Source organism: Eptesicus fuscus, chromosome 8 (genome assembly GCF_027574615.1).
Source record: "Eptesicus fuscus isolate TK198812 chromosome 8, DD_ASM_mEF_20220401, whole genome shotgun sequence".
NCBI classification, from domain to species: domain Eukaryota; kingdom Metazoa; phylum Chordata; class Mammalia; order Chiroptera; family Vespertilionidae; genus Eptesicus; species Eptesicus fuscus.
In genome coordinates this window covers 60,374,786-60,397,575 of record NC_072480.1, presented here as the reverse complement: position 1 = coordinate 60,397,575, position 22,790 = coordinate 60,374,786, and positions in this window count along the sequence as shown.

Below are 22,790 nucleotides of genomic sequence, written 5' to 3'. Positions count from 1 at the left end.
CAGCTGGTCCCTGGGTGTTGTGGTTGTAGGGTCCCGGCAGGTATCCGATTCTTCCCGGTTGAAGGTAAGGCTAGGCTTCTGATCACAGTCACTCTCCCTTTCAAGATGGCGCGGTCTCTGCAGCAGAGTCAGTCACTCTGGGAGAGATTTCAGCAGCAGTGCAGGCTGCCGGGTCAGGGGAGCCAAGGTCTGGCAGTCCCCAACAGTCCCTTGGAATATAGCTGTCCCTCACCCACAAATAGACACTCCCCATACGTCCACACACTCTCCTTTCATTCTCTCACTCACACACTATCTTGCAGCCTGCCTTCCCATTGGCAGCCATCTTTGATCCTCCTCTATTTAAAAAGTTGTTTTGTTTTTTTTTAAGAGAAATAGAAACATCAATGATGAGAGAGAATCACTGATCGGCTGCCTCCTCCATGCCTCCTACTGGGGATCAAGCCCAAAACCCGGGCATAGTATGCCCTGACCAGGAATTGAACCATGACTTCCTGGTTCATAGGTCGACACTCAACCATTGAACCACACCAGCCAGGCTGAAATATGTTCTTAAGACATTTTCCAATGTTTATGATTCTTTATGCATTAACAAATTTGACAAAGAAAAAATTATTTTGTAGAAAGTCTTGCAAAATTTTCATTTGTATTCTAGAAAAAAAAATTTTGCATCTATTTTAAATATTTCATCATTTTTATGTTTCAGTTTATTTATCTTTGTTATTTCTCAAAGCAAGCAGGGCTACTAAAAGTTCCATAATTTGGTGTTAGGTCTGTGAAATGAGTGAATTTTGTAAAGTCACATAAATCTAATTAATAAAAGTTATTTGTAGCATCTACATTTAAAAATCATTGAAATATTATTAAATACTAGAGGCCCAGTGCACGAATTCGTGCACAGGTGGGGTCCAGCCGGCCCGGCCCCAATCAGGGTGGATTGGGGCCAAGCCTGTCGGAGGAGGAGATGGTGGGAGGTTGGTGGGCTGGCCTGCCCTGATCAGGGTGGTGGGGGCTGATCAGGAGTGGGGCCAGCCAGGGGGAGTGGCCGTGGGTGGTCAGCTGGCAGGCCCTGCCCCTGATTGGAGTGGAGGGCCCATCAGGGGAGGAGCTGTGAGCCAATGGGGAGGGGGGCTGATCAGGGCAGGGCCAGCCAGGGGGAGGGGCCACGGGTGGTTGGCCAGCTGGCCCCTAATCGGGGTGGGGGGCCAATCTTGTGTGGAGCTGGGCAGGGGGAAAGGCTGCAGGAGGTTGGCTGGCCATCCCTGCCCCCTATTGGGGTAAGGGAGGCGATCGGGGGCAAAGCCAGTGGGGGGAGAGGCTGTGGGGGTGTTGGCCGCTGTGCTGCCCATGATCGGGGTGGGAGGGGTCGATTGGGAATGGGGCTGGCCAGAGGGAGGGGCCACGGGAGGTTGGCCAACCGGCCCCACCCCCCCAGCGGGCAGGTTTGCTGGCCACAGTGGGCATCATAACCTCCAGTCATTCCGGTCATTACAGTGTTCCGGTCGCTGGTTTTTTATATACACTGAGTGGCCAGATTATTATGATCTCTGAATTCATAATAATCTGGCCACTCAGTGCATATCCTATCTAATAAAAGAGTAATATGCAAATTAACCATCACTCCGCTACACCCACAAGCCATGCCCACCAGCCAATTAGGAGAGAGTATGCAAATTAACCCAACCAAGATGGCTGTTGCCATGGAGCGAGCAGGAGGCTTGGGTTTACCTGGCAATGGAGGAAGCCAAGCTTTCCGCACACCCTGGCAGGCCCAGGCCTCCACTCAAGGTTACAAAGTTTCAATTATAGGAGATAAATAAATCCCAACAAAAATGGCGGCAGCCACGAAGCTAGAGAGAGCAGGAGTCTAGGGTTGCCCCCGGCGATGGAGGAAGCCAAGCTCCCACAGCCCTGGCCTGCCTTCACCTCCACTACAAAGTTTCAATTATAGAAGATAAATAAATCCCAACAAAAATGGCTGCAGCTACAGAGCAAGCAGGAGGCTTGGCTCTGCTCAAGGCTACAAAGTTTCAATTATAGAAGATAAATAAATCCCAGATACCAGGGCCTCCTCTTGGGTTGCCAGGGGGTGTGGCTGGCCTGCAAACCACCACAGGCTCCTTGCCCAGGCTGCCCCATGCCCCAAGGGAACCCCCACCCTGATCTGGGACACCCTTCAGGGCAAACCAGCCGGCCCCCACCCGTGCACCAGGCCTCTATCCTATCTAATAAAAGAGTAATATGCAAATTGATCATCACTCCAACACACAGGATGGCTGCCCCCATGTGGACACAAGATGGCTGCCACAAGATGGCCAGCAGGGGAGGGCAGTTGGGAGGTATCAGGCCTGCAAGGGAGGGCAGTTGGGGGCGATCAAGCCTGCAGGGGAGGGCAGTTAGGGGCAAACAGGCTGGCAGGGGAGCAGTTAGGCATCAATCAGGCTGCTGGAAGGGGAGTGGTTAGGGGGTGGTCAGGCTGGCAGGCAGAAGCGGTTAGGGGCAATCAAGAAGGCAGGCAGGCAAGCAGTTGGGAGCCAGCAGTTCTGGATAGTGAGAGGGATGTCCGACTGCCTGTTTAGACCCGATCCTACTGGGATCAGGCCTAAACGGGCAGTCGGACATCCCTTGAGGGGTCCCAGATTGGAGAGGGAGCAGGCTGGGCTGAGGGACACACCCCCCATGCACGAATTTATATATTAGAGGTCTGGTGCATGAATTCATGCATGGGTGGGGTCCGGCCGGCCTGGCCAGGGGGAGGGAACATGGGCGGTTGGCCGGCCTGCCCACTGGTTGAACTCCTGGTCGAGGGGACAATTTGCATATTAGCCTTTTATTATATAGGATATACACTGAGTGGCCAGATTATTATGCGTTCAGAGATTATAATAACCTGGCCACTCAGTGTATATAGATTCTAAGCATACTCTGCATAAGGAGAATATCCACAAATTTGTCAATAGTGGTATCTGGCTGGTCAGCATATTTTGTTTGGTTTTTGGTAACATTTATTTCTTAATTTTGTTTTTAAATTTTCTTCCACTGAATTCCTCTAATTTTCCTATGTGTTCAGTTTGCAATAGAATATATGAAAAAAGACATTTCTAAAAAAACCCAAAAAACATAGTAAGTCTTAAAATCAAGTCATATGAGTCTAATTTTGTTCTCTTTCAATATTATTTTGGCTGCATCTTTAAAATCATACACTGTTAGCCTGGCTGGTGTGGCTTAGTGGGTGAGTGCAGACCTATGAATCAGGAAGTCATGGTTTGATTACCAGTCAGGACACATGCCTGGGTTGTGGGCTCATTCCCCAGTAGGGAGCATATAGGAGGCAACTGATTAATGTTTCTCTCTCATCATTGATGTTTCTATTTCTCTATCCCTCTCCCTTCCTCTCGGAAATCAATAAAATATATATTTTTTAAAAATCATACACTGTTTAATACTAATATAATCTTTGAAAAAAAAGTCAATTTTATTAAACAAGTAATTTCATGATGGTTCATTGGGCCAACAAAACAATAACCAATGCAATCCTTCTTTGTCCTGAAGGTCTGCCCAGTTTGTATATGGATTAGCATCTTATATACCCCATAACATTTGTATACAAAACTGTTAGGTATATGTGAGAACATAGCAAACATTGATTCAAATTTTTGAATTTCATTTTTAAAAATTTTAAAGAAAGAATTGTTACAAGAGAGCTATAAGTTAATGCTATACACTATTCCTGAAGAGAGCATTTTATGACTCTTACCAATGACACACCTCTATTGGAGGTCATTGTTAACATGTTTTACAAAATACAAGGTTAAATATTTGTAAAGGGACCAAAAAATGCTGAAAAAGTACACTTGTTAATAATGGAATGAATAAATATACAACTAAAATCATATAACAAAATGTAAGCAAAGAATCTTAGTTTCTTTAACACACCTCAAGAAAAGTATACTTTCAAAAATATATGTATTTTTTATTGATTTCAGAGAGGAAGGGAGAAGGATAGAGAGATAGAAACTTCAATGATGAGAGAGACTTGTTGATCGGCTGCCTCCTGCACACCCACCGCTGGGGATTGAGCCCGCAACCCGGGCATGTGCCCTGACCAGGAATCAAACTGTGACCTCCTGATTCATGGTTCTACGCTCAACCACTGAGCCACGCTGGCTATGCACAATGTATAATACTTAATAAAAATGAACGATAACCTGGTTGATGAGAAAGAGGCTATGCTACCAGTGAAAAAAAAACTGGCTGTATAATGACCTAGAAAAAAATTGAATGCCTTTTCCTTCCTTTCTTTAGAAACACAGTGCAAGCAGAACCAGTGCAAGATCCCTCCCAAAGTGTTCTCCCTCCTACTCCTCTTCCAAAGGGGCTATGAATGTTCTGGAAAGTCTGTCAAAGTCTTTTTTGCAAATGAGAGAGAGGCCTGGGATGTCCGTCTTCTATACAGTGTAAAATACTGCATAGTTTTAATGAAAAGAAGGGAGAAGAGTGTAGCAGCTAATTAGCTTTAGAGCCTGACAGGCTCAGTTCTGTCACTTAACTGTGTAACAGTGGGTAAATTAATTAATCTATTTCAACTCATTTCCTCCCAAGGTTGTTGAGAGGATTACATTAAATAATGTGTACTTGGCCACTGCCTTGAACTCTGTAAGTAACAAGTAAGTTGTCACTGCTAGTTTCTTTTTTGGATTTTCCCCAAAGTAGGTGAAGCAAACACAAAACAAATAGGCCAAAGTAAGCTCATGGTTTTCAAATTGAGTGCATTTAAAATTACTTAATAACCATAATCTTCATTGGATCCCTGAATGCCAGGAGTATGAAACAGTAGAAAGGGCATATTTCACTGGGGGCTTGGATTCTAGTCTTGGCTCTGCCTCTATGTGACATGGGATCTGCAGAAAATTATTAACTCCCAGAGGCTCTAGATCCCTTATCCGTAAGACGCGGGGATTGTTTTAAGAGAAACTCTAAGACTCCTTTTCAAATCTATGATTTTAAGATTTGACTAAGTAATATACAGTAATTGCCACAATGCTCAGATCGAAGGAGTCAAATATTTAGGATAAAATGTTTCACATCCCCTCACTCCACTCTAGCACTTAGGGAAGGTGCCAAAGCTATGGCAAAGTAGGTGCCTGAGTCATTTAACCAATCAATCAGAAAGCTTTAGCAAACTCTTACTAATCTATAATACATTACACTTAATATGGCAGAAATGTCTCCAAATAGGTAATTTGAGTGTCACTTGGATTGGTAGGAAGATGGTGGTGGCCTCTGGTACTTCTCAGGCTGACCTCCCACTGTAATACCTTTATCACTTGAACTATGTCTACACCTCTCTTCACTAAACTCAGTTGTAACATCTATAACTTAATTGTTTGTATGGTGTACAGCAATCTGGATATTAGTTCAAATCTTGGATATTGGACAAGAAAGTTTCCTTATCTTTCAGAATTCTCAATTGAAGAGAGTAATGCTTATATTTCAAGACCTTGAAATTGAATGCATCTAATAGTGTATGAGTTTGAAAAACATTGTGTCATAATTTGATTAGCAATACTTTTTCTTCCTTCATAAAAGTAATGATGAATCTTAAAAGCAATGGAATTTTAAATTCAGTTAAATAGAGTAAAATTCTGCCAATTCAATACAGAAATTTTTGTAAGGATCTGAGAAATAAATGGTCTTCAAAAAGTCTTATCAATTGTAAACAGGAGAATGGACTGAATGTTGTCTAAAGTTTTTGGTCTCTAATGACTTTAGAAATTCTATATGAATGCAAAATCTTATGAAATTGCTTTCTCTCTGCAAAGTGAGGAAATGTGCTAACACAAGCTAAGATAAAACCATATTGGCTGCTATGATTTTCTCATTGGCCAAGGAAATCAAAGGCTGAACTATATTGATTCTTTTTAGCAGTCTTTCCCAACTGTATTTTATTCTCAGATAACGTATTTTTAAAATTATGTTTTTATTGATTTTTTTTTATAGTGAGAGAAAGGGTAGGGAGAGAGAGAAAAAAAACATCAATTGGTTGCTTCCTGTACTCACCCCACTGGAGATCAAATTCACAACCTGGGCATAGTGACCTGACCGGGAATCGAACCTGCGACCCTTCAGTGCATGAGATGATGCTCAACCAACTGATCTACACCAGCCAGGGCAATATTAAAGAGCAAAAAATTAATAAGCTTATGAGCAGTTATAATTTAAGTAACTATATGTATACAAAATAAGTATTTGTCTATAAAAATACAAGCAGCTAATAAAGTGAAACTTATGTATGCAAGTCATCATCTAATAAGCCACCTTCATAAGCTGTAGAATTAATCTAATGATATTATCATTGTTGGAATATTTCTGACACTCTTCTAATCACTATTTAGAAAATCGTAACTAGAAATTAATATTTTAAAAATTAATTTGCAACTAATTATTTATAAATTATTATAAATAATTTTTTATAAATTTATAAAAAATGCAACTAATATTTCTTATTATAAAGGGTAACACATGCTTCTTGTAGAGAATTTGGAAAATGCAAAAAATAATGAGAATTTAAAATTTCACCACCCTGAAATAACCCTCAGTAATATTTGGATGTATTTTTCCAGTCTTTTTATGTAGCACTATATACATGCGTGTAAAATTGGAATCAGAGACTACTGGCATATATATATATGTGTGTGTATATATATATGTACATATATATATATGCACACACATATATATATATATATACACACATGCACACACACATACATATATAAAGTTTATATCAATGTGTTTTACTTATGCTCATTTTATTAGGATCATTTTCATATCAGAAAGCATTCTTCAAAAAACCTTTGCAAGGTAGATTGGAACATTTTGGAAAAAGAAAACATTGGATCCATGCTTGACTCTTTACATCGTAGTTCCTGATTCTGGTTGCACAGCACAAATCAACTGCAGAAAAAATTTAAAAATACAGTGGTCATTCCCCATCCTCAGAGATTCTAAATAAATTAGCCTGGAATGGGATGTAGGCACAATTTTTTTCACTCATGTAATTCTAATACATAGCCCTGGATGAGAACTGTTGTTTGACAACAAGATAAATTCCAAATAGATTTAAAAATTGATTGTTAAAAAAAGAAACTGTGGAATTACTGAATAAAAATATAACTTTATATGTAATTTTAGGGTATTAAAGAATACTACAGACAGAAACACCAAAGGAAAATATTCATATATTTAATTACATGAGAACTTTAGTTTTCCGAATGTCAAACAACAACAACCACAAACAAAACCAAAAAGCAAATCACAAACTAGGAAAAATATTTCCAATATACATTATAGGCAAAGATCTTAAGAAATTATAAAGAAAAACATTTAGGACTAAATAGAAAAGTTTAGGTATAGGAAAATTACCCAGAAAAAAATCTCACTAAATATATAGAGATAAAAAGTATTCTCTTTTTAAATGAAAAATAAGCTGATCTTCACTTAAGAATATATTCCTCTTTTTCTGAGTCTTCCCCCGCCCCTTAAACTCAGGGGCTATCCAGTAGCATTTACATTTATACCATGAGAGCTTTATCTCATTAAAAATCAAACTCTAAGCAAATATATTAAAACTAAAATATGAATACATAAAGAGGGAAGTCACACTGACACATAAAAGTGTCATAAAATCAGAGGCAAAAGAACCTAACACCACTGATTGCTGCCCGAGTCCAGCTCTGCACAGGTTCCACTTGCAATAAAAAGGAAGTCTTTTCAGTCTCATCAGGATGCATACTCGTTATTCTCTGATTACTTCTCTACATAAAACACACCATTTTGTACCTTGGTTTCCACGCCCCTTGTACAGTACTCCTCCTATTTTATCCTTGATGATTGTGATAAATCACTTCAAACGCAGTAACCCATTTAAGAATAGATTCTATAGGCAAAGGGCACAGTGTCAGTGATGTGATCACAGTCATCAGATGCTCTCATTCTCCTCAGGCACGTATTGTGCAGTGTGTACACAAATGATTCAGAGGCTATTAGAGGCAGATGGAGTCAACTCAACCCAGTGTCTACTTCCTGGTTTCAGGATGTAACCATAGGAACCCTTTGAAATGCTTTTTTTTATTTTTAATTTGGCTCCTTGCTTTTTTTCCCACTGGTGCCAACACTTTCAAGATAATGCAGTTTAGACATGCCATAGCTGTTGAAACTCATAGCATGAGCTTGAACTGACAATGGTGTATCATCAAGAACTAGAAACACCAAAACAACAGTATGATAAAGCATAGAAGTATGAAAAATAAGAAGGCAAGGGGCAAAAAATATTGCCTTCCCCACTTCAAGCAGAGCTCTGGGAGAAAACATCTGGCTCAGAGAAAACAGTGATTCTTTCCACACAGTGAAGGGCCACTGGGTGAAGTGAGGAGTGGCCAGATGCGAGAAACGTGAGCAGCCAGTGAGACGTTGGTCTCTACAGGGAAATTTATATTTTGAAAGGTAAGAGATCTCTGACCTTGAAATCTAGATAGGAGCTGTCACTTGACATTTTTGCTGTTGTGTTTAAAACCAGACCTTCCTAGGTCAGGTTTTAAACACAACATTCAACTTTCCATCTTGAATTCTCAGGTTAACTTTACAAAACACTCTATATGCTTTGAGGAGCAGGCAAAGCTGCAATTACCAGGGGCTTAAAAAGAGTGTTGGTTTAGAACTATTACATTTTAACAATTACCGAATATCACTTATTTTTACAAAACCAGCTTTCTTTGCAGAAGGTAATAAAGGATATTATAGTTTACTAATTTGACAAAGAACTTCAGTTATAGCAATGGGTGGATCTGAGAAAAAAACAATTTCCAGTTAAAAAAAATCCACCCCCCCCAAATAAAAAACACAAACAACCACACAAAACAAACAAACAACAATCTTTTACAAACACTAACTTGTGGGTAAGTCTTAAAAACTAATCTGAAAGATCTGTAAGGCTCACAGGCTAGGCAAGAGTTTTAAAAGCTTATTTTGTGTGGGTGTAAGTTGGAATGTAGTCGTGTGTGGATGAGATAGAATCTTGAAGATATTCCAATCACACCTACTTTCTGCTCTAACCACATATGTATGATCATTTAAAGCAAACACTTTCCTCTCGCTGCGATTTAAATATTATCTTTAGAAATGAAAGATTAGGAAGAACCTCAGGTTCACTGAGAGTTGCACACAACCTTCAGATCTCTAAATACAGAACATTGTGTTGAATAGGCACAAGCCTTGTACATAATCTTTAAAACAGTTGCATGACTTAGGAATATTAGAGGTCATCTCTCACATCTGGCCACTCCTAACTCTTTTTAGTAAGACCCCTTCTCTGTGCTAAAAGAATCACCGTCTGCTCCATGAGAACATCATTGAAAAGTGGCAGGGCCAGGATTTAAAATTGATCTCTCTTGCCAAAAAGTCCATGCTCTTTCCTGTAAAACATAGTGCCTTCTTTATATGAAAGATTTGGGCACCTTTATACCTAACCAGCTGTACTCTAAAGCATCTGGTGACAATAAACCTGAAATATGAGTGATGCATAACACAAAATTTCAAAATAATACAACTTATTTTATTTTAAAATCATTATTGTAAAAGTATTACATATGTCCCCCCTCCCCCACTGACACCTTCTAGCCCGCCCCACCCCCTACCCCATGCCTTCTCCACCCTATGTCTGTGTCCATGGGTTATGCATATATGCATACAAGTTCTTTGGTTGATCTCTTCCCACCCACCCACCCACCCCCACCTTCCCTCTGAGATTCCACAGTCTGTTCCATGCTTCTATGTCTCTGGATCTATTTTGTTTTCTTGATTTTTTGCCCTGGGTTTCAGCATGGTGATGAAGCTTTGTTAGATTTTTTTTTTCTTTTTTAAAAAATATATTTTATTGATTTTTTACAGAGAGGAAGGGAGAGGGATAGAGAGTTAGAAACATCGATGAGAGAGAAACATTGATCAGCTGCCTCCTGCACACCTCTTACTGGGGATGTGCCTGAAACTAAGGTACATGCCCTTGACTGGAATCGAACCTGGGACCCTTCAGTCCGCAGGCCAACGCTCTATCCAATGAGCCAAACCGGTTAGGGCTGGATCTATTTTGTTCATCAGTTTATTTTGTTCATTAAATTCTACATGTGTATGAGATCATATGATACTTGTCTTCCTCTGACTGGCTTATTTTACTCTTAGCATAATACTCTCCAGGTCCCTTCATGCTTTCTCAAAGGGTAAGAGATCCCTCTTTTTTACTGCTGCATAGTATTCCATGGTGTAAATGTACCACAGCTTTTTTATCCACTCATCTACCAATGGGCACTTGGGCTGTTTCCAATTCTTAGCTATTGTAAATTGCACTGCTATGAGCATAGGGGTGCATATATTTTTTCTGATTGGTGTTTCTGATTATTTAGGATATATTCCTAGAAGTGGGATCACTGGGTCAAATGACAATTTCATATTTAATTTTTTGATGAAATTCCATACTGTTTTCCATAATGGCTGCACCCGTCTACATTCTCACCAGCAATGTACTAGGGTTCCCTTTTCTCCACATCCTCGCCAGCACTTGTCATTTGTTGATTTGTTGATGGTAGCCATTCTGACAGGTGTGATACCTCATTGCCATTTTTAAAACTATATATTTTTTATTGTTGATAGTATTACAGACATGTCCCATTTCCTCCTTCCCTCCCTCCCTCCCTCCCTCCTTCCCAGCCCCTGCCCACCCCCAACTACTCTATTGCCCATGTCCATGGTCTATGCATATTCTATATAATAAAAGCCTAGGTGGCATCACGTCCTTGTGTGATGTCATCACAAGATGGCTGCCACAAGATGGCCACAAGATGGCTGTCACAAGATGGCCACCACAAGATGGCTGCCACAAGATGGCCAGCAGGGTAGGGCAGTTGGGAACGATCAGGCTGGCAGAGGAGGGCAGCTGGGGGTGAACAGGCCAGCAGGGGAGGACAGTTGGGGGTGATCGGGCTGATAGGGGAGGGCAGTTGGGAGCGATCAGCCTGGCAGGGGAGCAGTTAGGTGTTAATCAGGCTGGCAGGCAGAAGCAGTTAGGAGCCAGCAGTCCCAGATTGTGAGAGGGATGGGCCTGTGGGATCGAGCCTAAACCAGCAGTCGGACATCCCCAAAGGGGTCCCAGATTGGAGAGGGTGCAGTCCAGGCTAAGGGACACCCCCTCCCATGCACAAATCTTGTGCACCAGGCCTCTAGTCTATATATATAAAAAGCCAGTGACCAGAACACCGTAACAACCAGAATGATCAGTGGCTATAACGCCCACTGTGGCCAGCAAACTGGCCTGATTGGGGGGTGGGGCCAGCTGGCCAAACTCTCACAGCCCCTCCCCCTGGCTGGCCCCACTCCTGATCCCCCCCATCCCAATAGGGGTCAGGGCCGGCCGGCCAACTGCCTGTGGCCCCTCTCCCAAGCCAGCCCCACCCCTAATGGGCCCCCATCACCCCAATTGGCCCGCAACCCCTCCCCCCCAGCCAGCTCCGCCCTGATTAGCTCCCCCACTCATGGCCCCTCCCCAGGCCACTGGCCTCCGATTGGCCCCCCCCCACACCCCAATCAGGGGCAGGGCCCGCTGGCCAATTGCTCACAGCCCCTCCCCTCAGCTAGCCTGGTCCTGATCGGGCCCTGATCAGGGGTGGGCCGGCTGGCCAACCTCCTAGCCAGCCGGACCCCACCCATGCATGAATTCGTGCATTAGGCCTCTAGTAAGTATATAAGTTCTTTGGTTTATCTTTTCTCATCCCCCCAACCCCACATTGAGGTATGTCAGTCTGTTCCATGCCTCCCTGTTTCAGGTCTTATTTTGTTGGTCAACTCATTTTGTTCATTAGATTCCACAAATAAGTAAGATCATATGATATTTGTCTTTCTCAGTTTGGCTTATTTCACTTAGTATAATATTTTCCAGGTCCATCCATGCTGTCCCAAAGGGTAAGAGATCCCTCTTTTTTATAGCTGCATAGTATTCCATAATGTAAACATCCCACAGCTTTTTTATCCACTCATCTACTGATGGGCACTTGGGCTATTTCCAAATCTTAGCTATTGTATATAATGCTGCTAGGAACATAGGGATGCATATATTCTTTCTAATTTTTTTTTTTTATTTTTGCGGGGGGTTGGGATATATTCCCCAAAGCAGGATCACTGGGTCAAATGGAAGTTCCATTTTTAATTTTTTGAGGAAACTCCATACTGTTTTCCATAGTGGCTGCACCAGTCTGCATTCCCACCAGCAGTGTACTAGGGTTCACTTTTCTCCACATCCTCGCCAGCACTTGCTGTTTGTTGATTTTTTTATGACAGCCATTCTGACAGTTGTGAGGTGATATTTCATTGTGGTTTTAATTTGCATTTCTCTGATGATTAGTGACTGAGCATTTTTTCATGTGTCTCTTGGCCATCTGTATGTCTACTTTGGAGAAGTGTCTATTTAGGTCCTTTGCCTATTATATAATTGGACTGTTTGTCTTCCTTTTGTTAAGTTGTACAAGTTCCTTATATATTTTGGATATTAACCCTTTATCAGATGTATCATTGCCAAGTATGTTCTCCCATACAGTGGGCTTCCCTTTTCATTTTGTGGATGGTTTCTTTTGTTGTACAGAAACTTTTTGTTTTGATGTAGTCCCATTTGTTTATTTTCTTCTTACTTTCCGTTGCCCTAGGAGATGTATCTGCAAACATATTGCTATGAGGGATGTCTGAGATTTTGCTGTCTATGGTTTCTTCTAGTATTTTTATGGTTTCACAACTTACATTTAATTATTTTATCTATTTTAAGTTTATTCTTGTGTACAGTGTAAGTTGGTGGTCTAGTTTCATTATTTTTGAATGTACCTGTCCAATTTCCCAATACCATTTATTGAATAGACTGTCTTGACTCCATTGTCTGCTCTTGCCTCCTTTAATACAACTTATGTTATATACATCTTTTAAGGCCCTGGCTGGGTCGCTTAGTTGGTTGTAATGCCAGTCCCATATACCAAAAGGTTGTGGGTTTGATTCCTGGTCAGGGCACATACCTAAGGTGTGGGTTGGATCCCTGTTCAGGGTGTTCAGGAGGCTGCCGATGGATGCTCTCTCTCTCTCTCTCTCTCTCTCTCTCTCTCTCTCTCTCTCTCTCTCTGTCTAAAAATTAACATGTATAGATTAAAATAAATACTCTTTTCAGAACCTATGGGTCTTGTCTTTCTAAGACATCCTCGAGAAATGAGAGAATCTGAATATTTTATTCTCCAACCTACTAAGGTTTATATCCTATTAAATATTCCAGATTTTTTAAAAATCTCATCAGTTTGAGATGATAAAACTTTCAAAAATGCATATTCATTCTACATCAGGAAATCTATTAATACTACTCATCATATTAATAAAACAAAAGAGAAAAATCATCTGTGCCTGACCTTAAGTCACAAAAACTTCATTTTATGTGTTCTAAAGACTTTATAGTTTTATGTTTTAAATTTACATCAATGATTCATTTTGAATTAATTTTTGTATAAGATGTGAGGCTTAGATTGAGGTTCATTTATTTTGCATATCAAAGTCCAATAGTTTTATTTCTCCACTGAATTGCCTTTGGAACTTTCTCTCGCTTCTCTTATATTTTTCTGGAAGAGATTGTGTAGAATTGGTATTATTTCTTCTTTAAATGTTTGGTAGAATTCACCAGTGAAACCGTGGAGATTTCTACTTCAGAAGGCTTTTAAACAAGAATTCTTTAGTTGTTACAGTACTACTTTGGACACTTAGTTCACCTTGAGTGGGTTTTGGTAGTTTGGGGTGTTGAAATAGGAAACCCACCATGGGCTCTATGCACCCCTGCATGCTCTAGGTATGCCCAAAATGCAAAGCTCCAATGATTCTTTATCTGGGCCCTTTCTCAGGACTGTTTGGCTGTGAGCAGTATTGAGCTAACGTCTCCCTCTCGATACAGAGCCAGTTTGAAAAGAGATAAATTCCCTAAATTCAGTGTTCCTTGGGGGCTATACAAATCCATTACATGTGTAGCATCCATCTAGTCTTAGCTGTATTGCCCCTATGGCCTTGGGAGTTATGTACAAGCCATGCAAATCAACATGAAGCTCATGATGCTTGCTGTGCTGTGAATAATAAAGTCCTTCATCTCTGACCTAGGAATCTTGTGTCCTCTGCAGCCTCCATCAAGCATTAATAGGTTAACTAGTTAGCTTGTAAGTAAGGTAAAATCTCAGACCCTTCATAGTTCTTGACATACAGTGCCAGGACTGACCAGCAGACCCTGATCGACAGATGAATGGATTACTCTGACACAATGTTTGCGGTGAAAGGGAGGCTAAGGGACTGCCTGGCTATAGCAACTAGACAGCCTTGATTGCCTGCCTCTTTAGCCTTTTATTGTAGCAGCAGTTTGAGATAAAGTTTATCTTTTAGATACAATCAGTAAGGTAAGTGATCTGGGAGGACACATGTGTTTGTAGTGTCTTTTAAGCAAGGACACCCAAAGATTTAAGCATAAGGATTCCAGTAGACACCCGGGGGTCTGCTATGCAGAGACTTGTTTGGGAAGGTCACTCCCCTAAATCAGAATTCCGATAAACAGGGCAGATGGCCTTCTGCACACTTCCTGACAAACTTTCCAACCAAGTCTCGTGCTTCCCCACAATATAGTTTGCAGGGAATTGGTTATTTAATCTAAATTGTCATATTTATATTAGTAGTCGTCCCTTCAGCCCCCAACACAGTATTTCCTTATTGTTGTCCTGTTAACGTCTGCAGAGTCTGGTATCTCTTTTTTCATTTCTGATATTGTTAATTTGTGTTGTCCATTTTGCCCTTTGTTAATTTTGCTAGAGAATTATCAATGTTAATGATCTTTTCAGAGAAACAGTTTTGGTTTCATTGATTTTTATTTATGGTTTTTTGTGTGATCAAGTTCACCATTACTATTTCCTTCCTCCTGCTGCTTTGGGGTTATTTTTCACTTTTAAAAAAATTCTTAAGTTGGAAGTTTAGATTATTGATTCAAGACTTCTCTTCTGTATAAACATTTAATGCTGTAAGTTTCCTCCTAAGAAATACTTTTGTTTCCTCTCACAAATTTTGGTATGCTTGTATTTTTATTTATAGTCACTTCAAAATATTTGTTAAGTTATGGTTAGTTTGAAATTGATTTTCACGTGCTTATAGATTTTTTACAGTTATTTTTCCATTACTGGTTATGATTAGAGAGCATACTTTGTATAATTTCAATTCTTTGTGATTTGTTATGGTTTTTGGCCCAGGATACGCTCTATCTTGATGGTCTACGTGCAACCTGAAAGAGTATATATTCTGCTGCTGGGTCAAGTGATCTAAAAATGCCAACTACTCCAGTTAAAGCTGTTGTGCAGTTGTTCTATATTAGCTGATTTTCTACTAGTTCCATTGATTACTGAGCGAAGAATGTTGAGATCTACAACTATAATTAGGGGTTTGTCTATTTCTCCTTTTGGTTTTGTTTTCGCTGTATTTTTTTGAAGATCTGCTGCTTGGTGTATATATTTAGGATTGCATGTGTTCTTAGTAAATTGACCCTTTTCTCTTTTCATGCTTTCTTTATCCTCAGTAATTTTCATAACTTTGAAGTCTACTTTGATATTAATATAGTCATTCCAGCTTTTGTTTGGTTATTGTTTGCACGGATATATATATATATATATATATATATATATATATATATATATATACTTTTAGACCCATCATTTTATTTTAATTTACCTATATCATTATATTTGAAGTGAGTTTCTTGTGGAGAGCATATAGTTGGAACATGTTTCAAAAATCTGTTCTGACTATACCTGTCTTTTAATTTGGGTATTTAAAACATTTACACTTATTAAAATTATTTTTGTGTTTGAATTTAGGTCTATCTTTTTTGTCTTCTGCTTGTTTTTGTCTGTTTTTAATCCCTGTTTCTCCTTTCCTCTTTTCTTTTGGGTTATTTGAACATATTTTTGTACTTCACTTTTATTTTCCTATTGTATTTCTTACAAAACATTTGTGTATTTTGTTTTGTTTTGTAGTTGTTACTGTAGGGATTATAGTATACATATTTAACTTTTCAAAGTCTACTTGGAACCACTTCATGTGAAATGTAGAAATCTTACTGCATATTACCCAAAGTAATTAACACTATTCTGGAGATACTGGCAAAAGGGATAAAAATGAGAGGTAAGAAAATGGAAAAAATAGAATAAAAATGATCATTATTTGTAGATGACATATTTATTTACCTCAAACATACAAGAGGACTAGAAAATTACTACAGCTGTTAGGAGAATTCAGTTAGGTAATTGGGAGCAAAATTAAAAATCAACAGTCTTCACATGTGAAATAATAGCTGTATGCAAGATAGAATGAAAGAAAAACATTAAAATACCCAGGGATATAAAAAAATGTACAAGAGCTATAAAAAGAAGTTTTTAAAAAAGTAAGAAACACATGCTCACGTTGAGGAAATGGAAAGGTATTTTATACCAGTTTCTTAGATCACTATGAAAGCAATCAAAGATTCAGATAGTTAATGCCATGCTTGGCCAAAGAAAGAGCTTCCGTCTGTGGGGTTAACATCCAACAGAAAGTTGAATCTCCTGCCCTGTTCAGTGTGGATCAGTTGATTGGTGTCAGTCATCACATGCACCAGTTCCATTCCCAGTCAGGGCACATGCCCAGGTATCGGAGTCAATCCCCAGTAGGGGCAGCCAAAGATCTCACATCTATGTTTCTCTCTCTCCCTCTCCCTTTCTCTCTTTAAAAATCAATCTTTTAAAATCTTAAAAGAGAGCCAAATCTCCCTAAATTGATTTGGAAATTCAGTTTATCCACTAAAAATAATAAACAGGATTTTTCTTCTGAAAATCAGAAAAATTGATTCTAAAATAAAAATTAGCAAGAATAATCAGAAAAATTATGAAGAATAGCACTAAAAGAAATTAACTGTACAAGACTGTAAGGCATATTTTAAAGCTACAATAATCAAAACAGTGTGGTAGTAGATCGTGAACCAACAGTTCATTGGAACAGCTGTAAAAGCCCAGAAATGTACTAGAAACAAATCAGTAAAGAAAATGTGGACCAGCCCTAGCTGGTTTGGCTCAGTGGATAGAGCATCACCCTGTGGACTGAAGGGTCCCAGATTTGGTTCTGGTCAAGGGCACATGGGTTATGGGCTTGATCCCCATTAGGGGATGTGCAGGAGGCAGCCAATCGGTGATTCTCTCTCATCATTGATGTTTCTATCTCTCTTTCCCTCTCCCTTCTTCTCTGAAATCAATAAAGATATATTTAAAAGAAAAAAAAGAAAATGTGGACCACACAATATATGATGTTGTAATAAGTGGGCAACCATTTGAAAAAAATTAAGTTGAATCCCTAGTTCATATTTTAATATATATATTTGTATTTATTTCAGAGGAAGGGAGAGAGATAGAAACATCAATAATGAGAGAAAATCATTGATTGGCTGCCTCCTGCTCGCCCTCTACTGGGGATGGAGCCCGAAACCCTGGCATGTGCCCTGACCGGGAATTGAATTGTGACCTCCTGATTCATAGGTCCATGCTCAATCACTGAGCCACACCTGTCAGGGCCCTGGTTCATATTTTATAGCAAAATAAATTTTAGGTGGATCAAAACTTTAAACATAAAACTACCAGAAGAAAATATAGAGGATTTAAACATAATCTCAAAGAGGTAAAGCATTCCACATGTGGCACAGGTAGAACACACAGAGAAGCCATAAAAAATATACTGATAATTTCACCTGTATTTAAACAAAAAAAACAACAACTACAAGCTCACTTAAGCTTCAGTGTCTAGGGTTTCCATTTGAGGTTTATTAGATAGGCATGATTAATTGAATAATTGACTACAGGTTGAACTTAATCTCCATCCCTCTTCCCTCCCCAGGTCAGGCTGATATCATTGTGACTCAAAGCACCAACCCCCTCTAAGTATGTGGTTCTGGTGTGGCCAACCTTCTTACTGAATTATCTCATTAGCATAAACTATCAGGTTCCATCATGAATAACAAGGACACTTCTACCACTCTGGAAACTCCAAGGATTTAGATCCTGGGAAGCAGGAGAGGGAAGTTGAAAGGGAGGGGGCTAGAAGGAGAGGAAGAGGGCCAGGCACATTTTTATTCCAAGGGAGGCTACCAGTAAAAGCAAAAGACTGGAAATCAATAATGTCCAGTAACAAAGGACTAATTAAAAAAATTAAAAATACATCCATATAATGGAATTCTATGCAATTAATGAAAGGAGTGGGCCAACTCTGTAGGTAGGTATATAAAATAAATTGCTGAATGTGTAAAACAATCTGTATGGTGTGCTTTATATATATGTATATTTATATATCCAAGAGGCCACCTCTAGAAAAATAAACATGAAACTGGTAATAGAGGCTGAATCCAGAGAAGAGAAATCACTGGGAGATTGACTTACTTTTTTATCATTTTCAACCTTCTGATTTTTGTATTATATGCATATATTACCTGTTTAATGAGACTGAAATATTACAATGCATTTGCACATTTCTCTGAAGATACTAAACATAATATATAATTTAATCTTTTGATTGCTAAGGTCATTGTCATGAATTATCTATATATATAAATCCCTAATATGCAAATAGACCGAACAGCAGAACAACCGAACCAGTAGCTATGATGTGCACTGACCACCAGAGGGCGTGCACAGAACATGGCGGGCATCGGCTGTGGCGGGATGGTGGAGCAGGTGAGCGGGGGTGCTAGACCAAGGCGGGGTGCCTGTCGCTGTCATTGGGGCGAGCCTCTGGTGGTTACTGAAAATTCTTTGTTCCCATGTGCCACAGTCCTGTCAAGCGCTTGCACCTGCTGCCAGCGCCCGCCCCGCTCGTACCCACTGCTGGCGCCTGACACCGGCCCGATTGCTCAGTGCTGGCAGCAGGTGTGAGCAGCAGCTGCCGGCCCTGATCGCCCCTCAGGGCTTCTCCACCTCACCCTGCTCCTGAGGGGCAATTGGGGCTGGCAGCCACCTCTCGCAACCCACTGCTGGCGCCGGCCCTGCTCACACCCACAGCTGATGTCGGAGCCGCCACTCACATCTGCTCCCAGTGCCTGGCACCAGTCCCAATCACTCGGCACCATCACCAGGTGCGAGTGGCCGCTGCAGGCCCCGATTGCCCCCGAGGGCTTCTCCACCTGCCCCTGCTCCTGAGGGGCAATCGGGGCAGCAGCTGCCACTCACATCCACTGATGGCACCGGCCCTGCTCGCATCTGCTGCTGGCGCTGGCCGCAATTTCTCCACACCATCAGTGGGTGCTGGTGCTGTCAGTGTGTGGGAGTGGCAGCAGCAGGAGGGGGCTGCTGGCAGACAGGAGACTGGGGGCCGTGGCAGGAGGGGCCAGGTGGGTGCATGGAGGATGGGCAGAGACCCGCCCCTGTGCCCACCACAGCCTCATGGCCCACAGTTCCTTTCAAGGTGCACAAATTCATGCACTGGGCCCCTAGTATTGAACAATGCAATTCCAAGTGTCTATTAAGGCCCATAGACTGTTTTTATTCACACTAAATGACCCCAGGCTGCTGTGATTTGAGTGTCATTTTTATCTATCTATCTATCTATCTATCTATTATTATTGACAGTATGATAGGTGTCCCCCATTTACTCCCCCACCGTTCTCCTCTACACTAAGTCCCAACCCCACCCCAAGCCTTCCCCACACTATTGTCTATGTCCATGGGTTATGCATACATATTCTTTGGTTGATCTCTTCCTGTCCCCTTCACCCCCTCCCCTCTGAGATCTATCATTCTGTTCAATGCTTCCATGCCTCTGGACCATTTTTGTTCATTAGTTTATTTTTTAAATCAGATTCCACATATGTGAGATCATGTGATATTTGTCCATCCATGCTGCTGCAAAGGGTAAGAGCTCTTTCATTTTTTATAGCTGCAGAGTATTCCATTTTGTAAATGTACCAGTGTCATTTTTGTCTGACTTCTCCCAGCTTTTTTTTTTTTTTTACTGCTGTCAGCTATTCTTTCTCTGACTCAAAGTTCTTTTAGATTGGCACTTTTAGTTTTGATGGGCCAAGAAAACAGACACCTGGTCTTAATATAGTATTATGTAAAATAGAGGGAAACTGCCTCTTTGATAGCTTGAGGAATCTTCTCATAATTAATGAGTTTTAGAGATTAGACTTATAATAACTACTTGACTACTCAAGATTTTTACATATTCTCAGTTCCATACAATTGAATAAAGAACAGGCGAAGTATTATTGAAGTCACAATGTGAGGTTCTATTATTTAATAACTAGAGGCCTGATGCACGAAGATTCGTGCAAGAATGTGCCTTCCCTCCCCTGGCTGCCGGCACCGCCTTTGCTCCGGCTGGAGCGGCCTTTTTGCTCTAGCCCAGAGCCACCTTTCCGCCTTCCTACGCTGCCCAGAGACCCGGAGCAGCTGGGGCGGTGCGGAACGGCCCCACCCCTGACTGCCTGCATATGCAAATTAACCCACCATCTTTGTTGGGTTCATTTGCATACTAACTCCTGATTGGCTGGTGGGCGTCATGAAGGTACAGTCAATTTGTATCTTACTCTTTCATTAGTGTAGATGCTATATTGCTAAATTCATATCTGGGGCTCTTTTTCATTCATTCAAAAACATTTTTGAGCATCTAGTGTACACCAGGAAATGTTCTAGGTGCTAGGGATACAGACAATGGTCAAAGTCCCTTAGAATTCACATTCTAATTGGGGAGAGATAAAGCAGTAAGTACTATCAAGAGAAAAGGGGATAATGCAAGAGCAATTAGGATGGGGGCATTAGATAGGATGACATATTAGTGAGGGTCTGATGGAAATGGAGAACCACTAGGATATTACATACACACCATCTTTAACATATAAAGTTAAGAGATTTATTATGGGGATTATAGGAGGCTGATCCTTTTGTGTCTGACAGGTGGGAATGATGGGTGTGAAGGGGGGAGGGAAGCAAGGGCACACTGGAGCCTTCCAGGTGAGCAGAATCCATGGGGACTGAGTGGAACTCATGCCAATCTCTCACTGTTTCCAAGCCTCCAACAATGAGCTGTTCTGCAAACCTGGCACCCTTAGTCACTTAGTAAAACATATACCTGGCCCAGGAGTCAGAATAGCTGAAGGAGGCAATCCAGCAGCAGCTGTGGTCCTGTGGGCCTGGCTGTTGGCCTATAAGCCAAGATGAACCAGCAGATAAGCAACAACATGGGTGAGCACATTGCTTGGACCTTTCAATTATAAAAAAAAAAAAAAATCTGGATCTAGCTACTTTACTTTCACCTTCTAAATCTTGCAGCAAACATCTCTTGTGACCTACACTATCCTGGAATTATGCAGGGAGGATTATAAGGAACATATCTCCAGCTTATCTAAATTTGCAACAAATAAATCCACTGCCGAAGGTCAGAGGTCTCTAAAGATATTTGAGCTGAGAACCTAAAGAATGAGAACGATTTAGCCATGCAACCATGCCAAGATTTGGAAGAGAATATTTCAGGCAGGAAAAAAGGGTAAGTGCAAAGGTTCTGAGGCAGTGATATAAATGAGGTTACTTTTAATAATGAGGCTGGGGCCTGGTGAGAGGGAGTGAGGTACAATATATCAGAGGTAGAGGAAGGGACCAGATCATGTGGGGCTGTGTAAAATATGGTGATGAGCATGGATCACTTTTTTGTAAGTGCAATGGGAAGCAAAGTTTTTAACAGGAAAATAGTAGTTTGACCTGATTTACATTTTTTTTTAAACTCTACTGTAAACTAATTTAAAAGTTTTTTAAAAGGCATAAGGTTAGCACCAAGAATTCTATCATCCAGCTTTGCTTTGCGGAGAATGGGCTTTGGTGAGCAGGACCACTTTTTCCATGACACCGAGCCTCCTGGTAGTCTACCTCGATGACTCCTAGAGCACAAGGTACATGAAGCCCTTCCAGTTGTGCACGGGAGGATGTCCAAGTGTGGAAGCAGCAATATTACTTAGAGAATTACTGCAAGAGTTCCGGCCAAAGCTCTACACTAGTTTTCTTAACTCACAGAAAAAACAGTCTCATTCATTTAGTCTCAATTCATGAACTCGGGTTGAAACAAAAATATTATTACCTCTCCAGATTTGGTCTCAAATTGACTATCGCAATTTCCCCAAACAAAAAACCCCTCAAAGATCTGTTAACACTAAGTTATCCAGAGAATGTTTCACAAATCATTTTGGGTTTTCCAGAGACTTAGAAGCATGAACAGACTGTTGAACCTCAGAGGGAAGGTAGGGGAGGGTGGGTGGGAAGAGATCAACCAATGAACTTGTATGCATATATGCATAACCTGTGGACACAGTCAATGGGGTGGTGAGGGCCTTGGGTGGAGGGACGGAGAGGGCTGGAGGGGGAAAGGGAAGACCTATGTAACACTTTCAACAATAAAGATTTTAAAAAATAATAATTTCGGGTTTTCTAAGAATTTCCAGAGAATATGCACAGCCTTCTAAGGGAAACATATTGAAGGGCGCAATGTTCATGCTAATGTGTAAATCCTACTCTCATTATGTTCAAGTTCGCTTTAGACTTGCATATCTTCTATTTTCATCAGACTTGGCTTACTTTACTTGAGGTCATGAAAAACTTCCCTAAAGCAAGCTCTTCTGCCTGGATTATCTCTCCCTG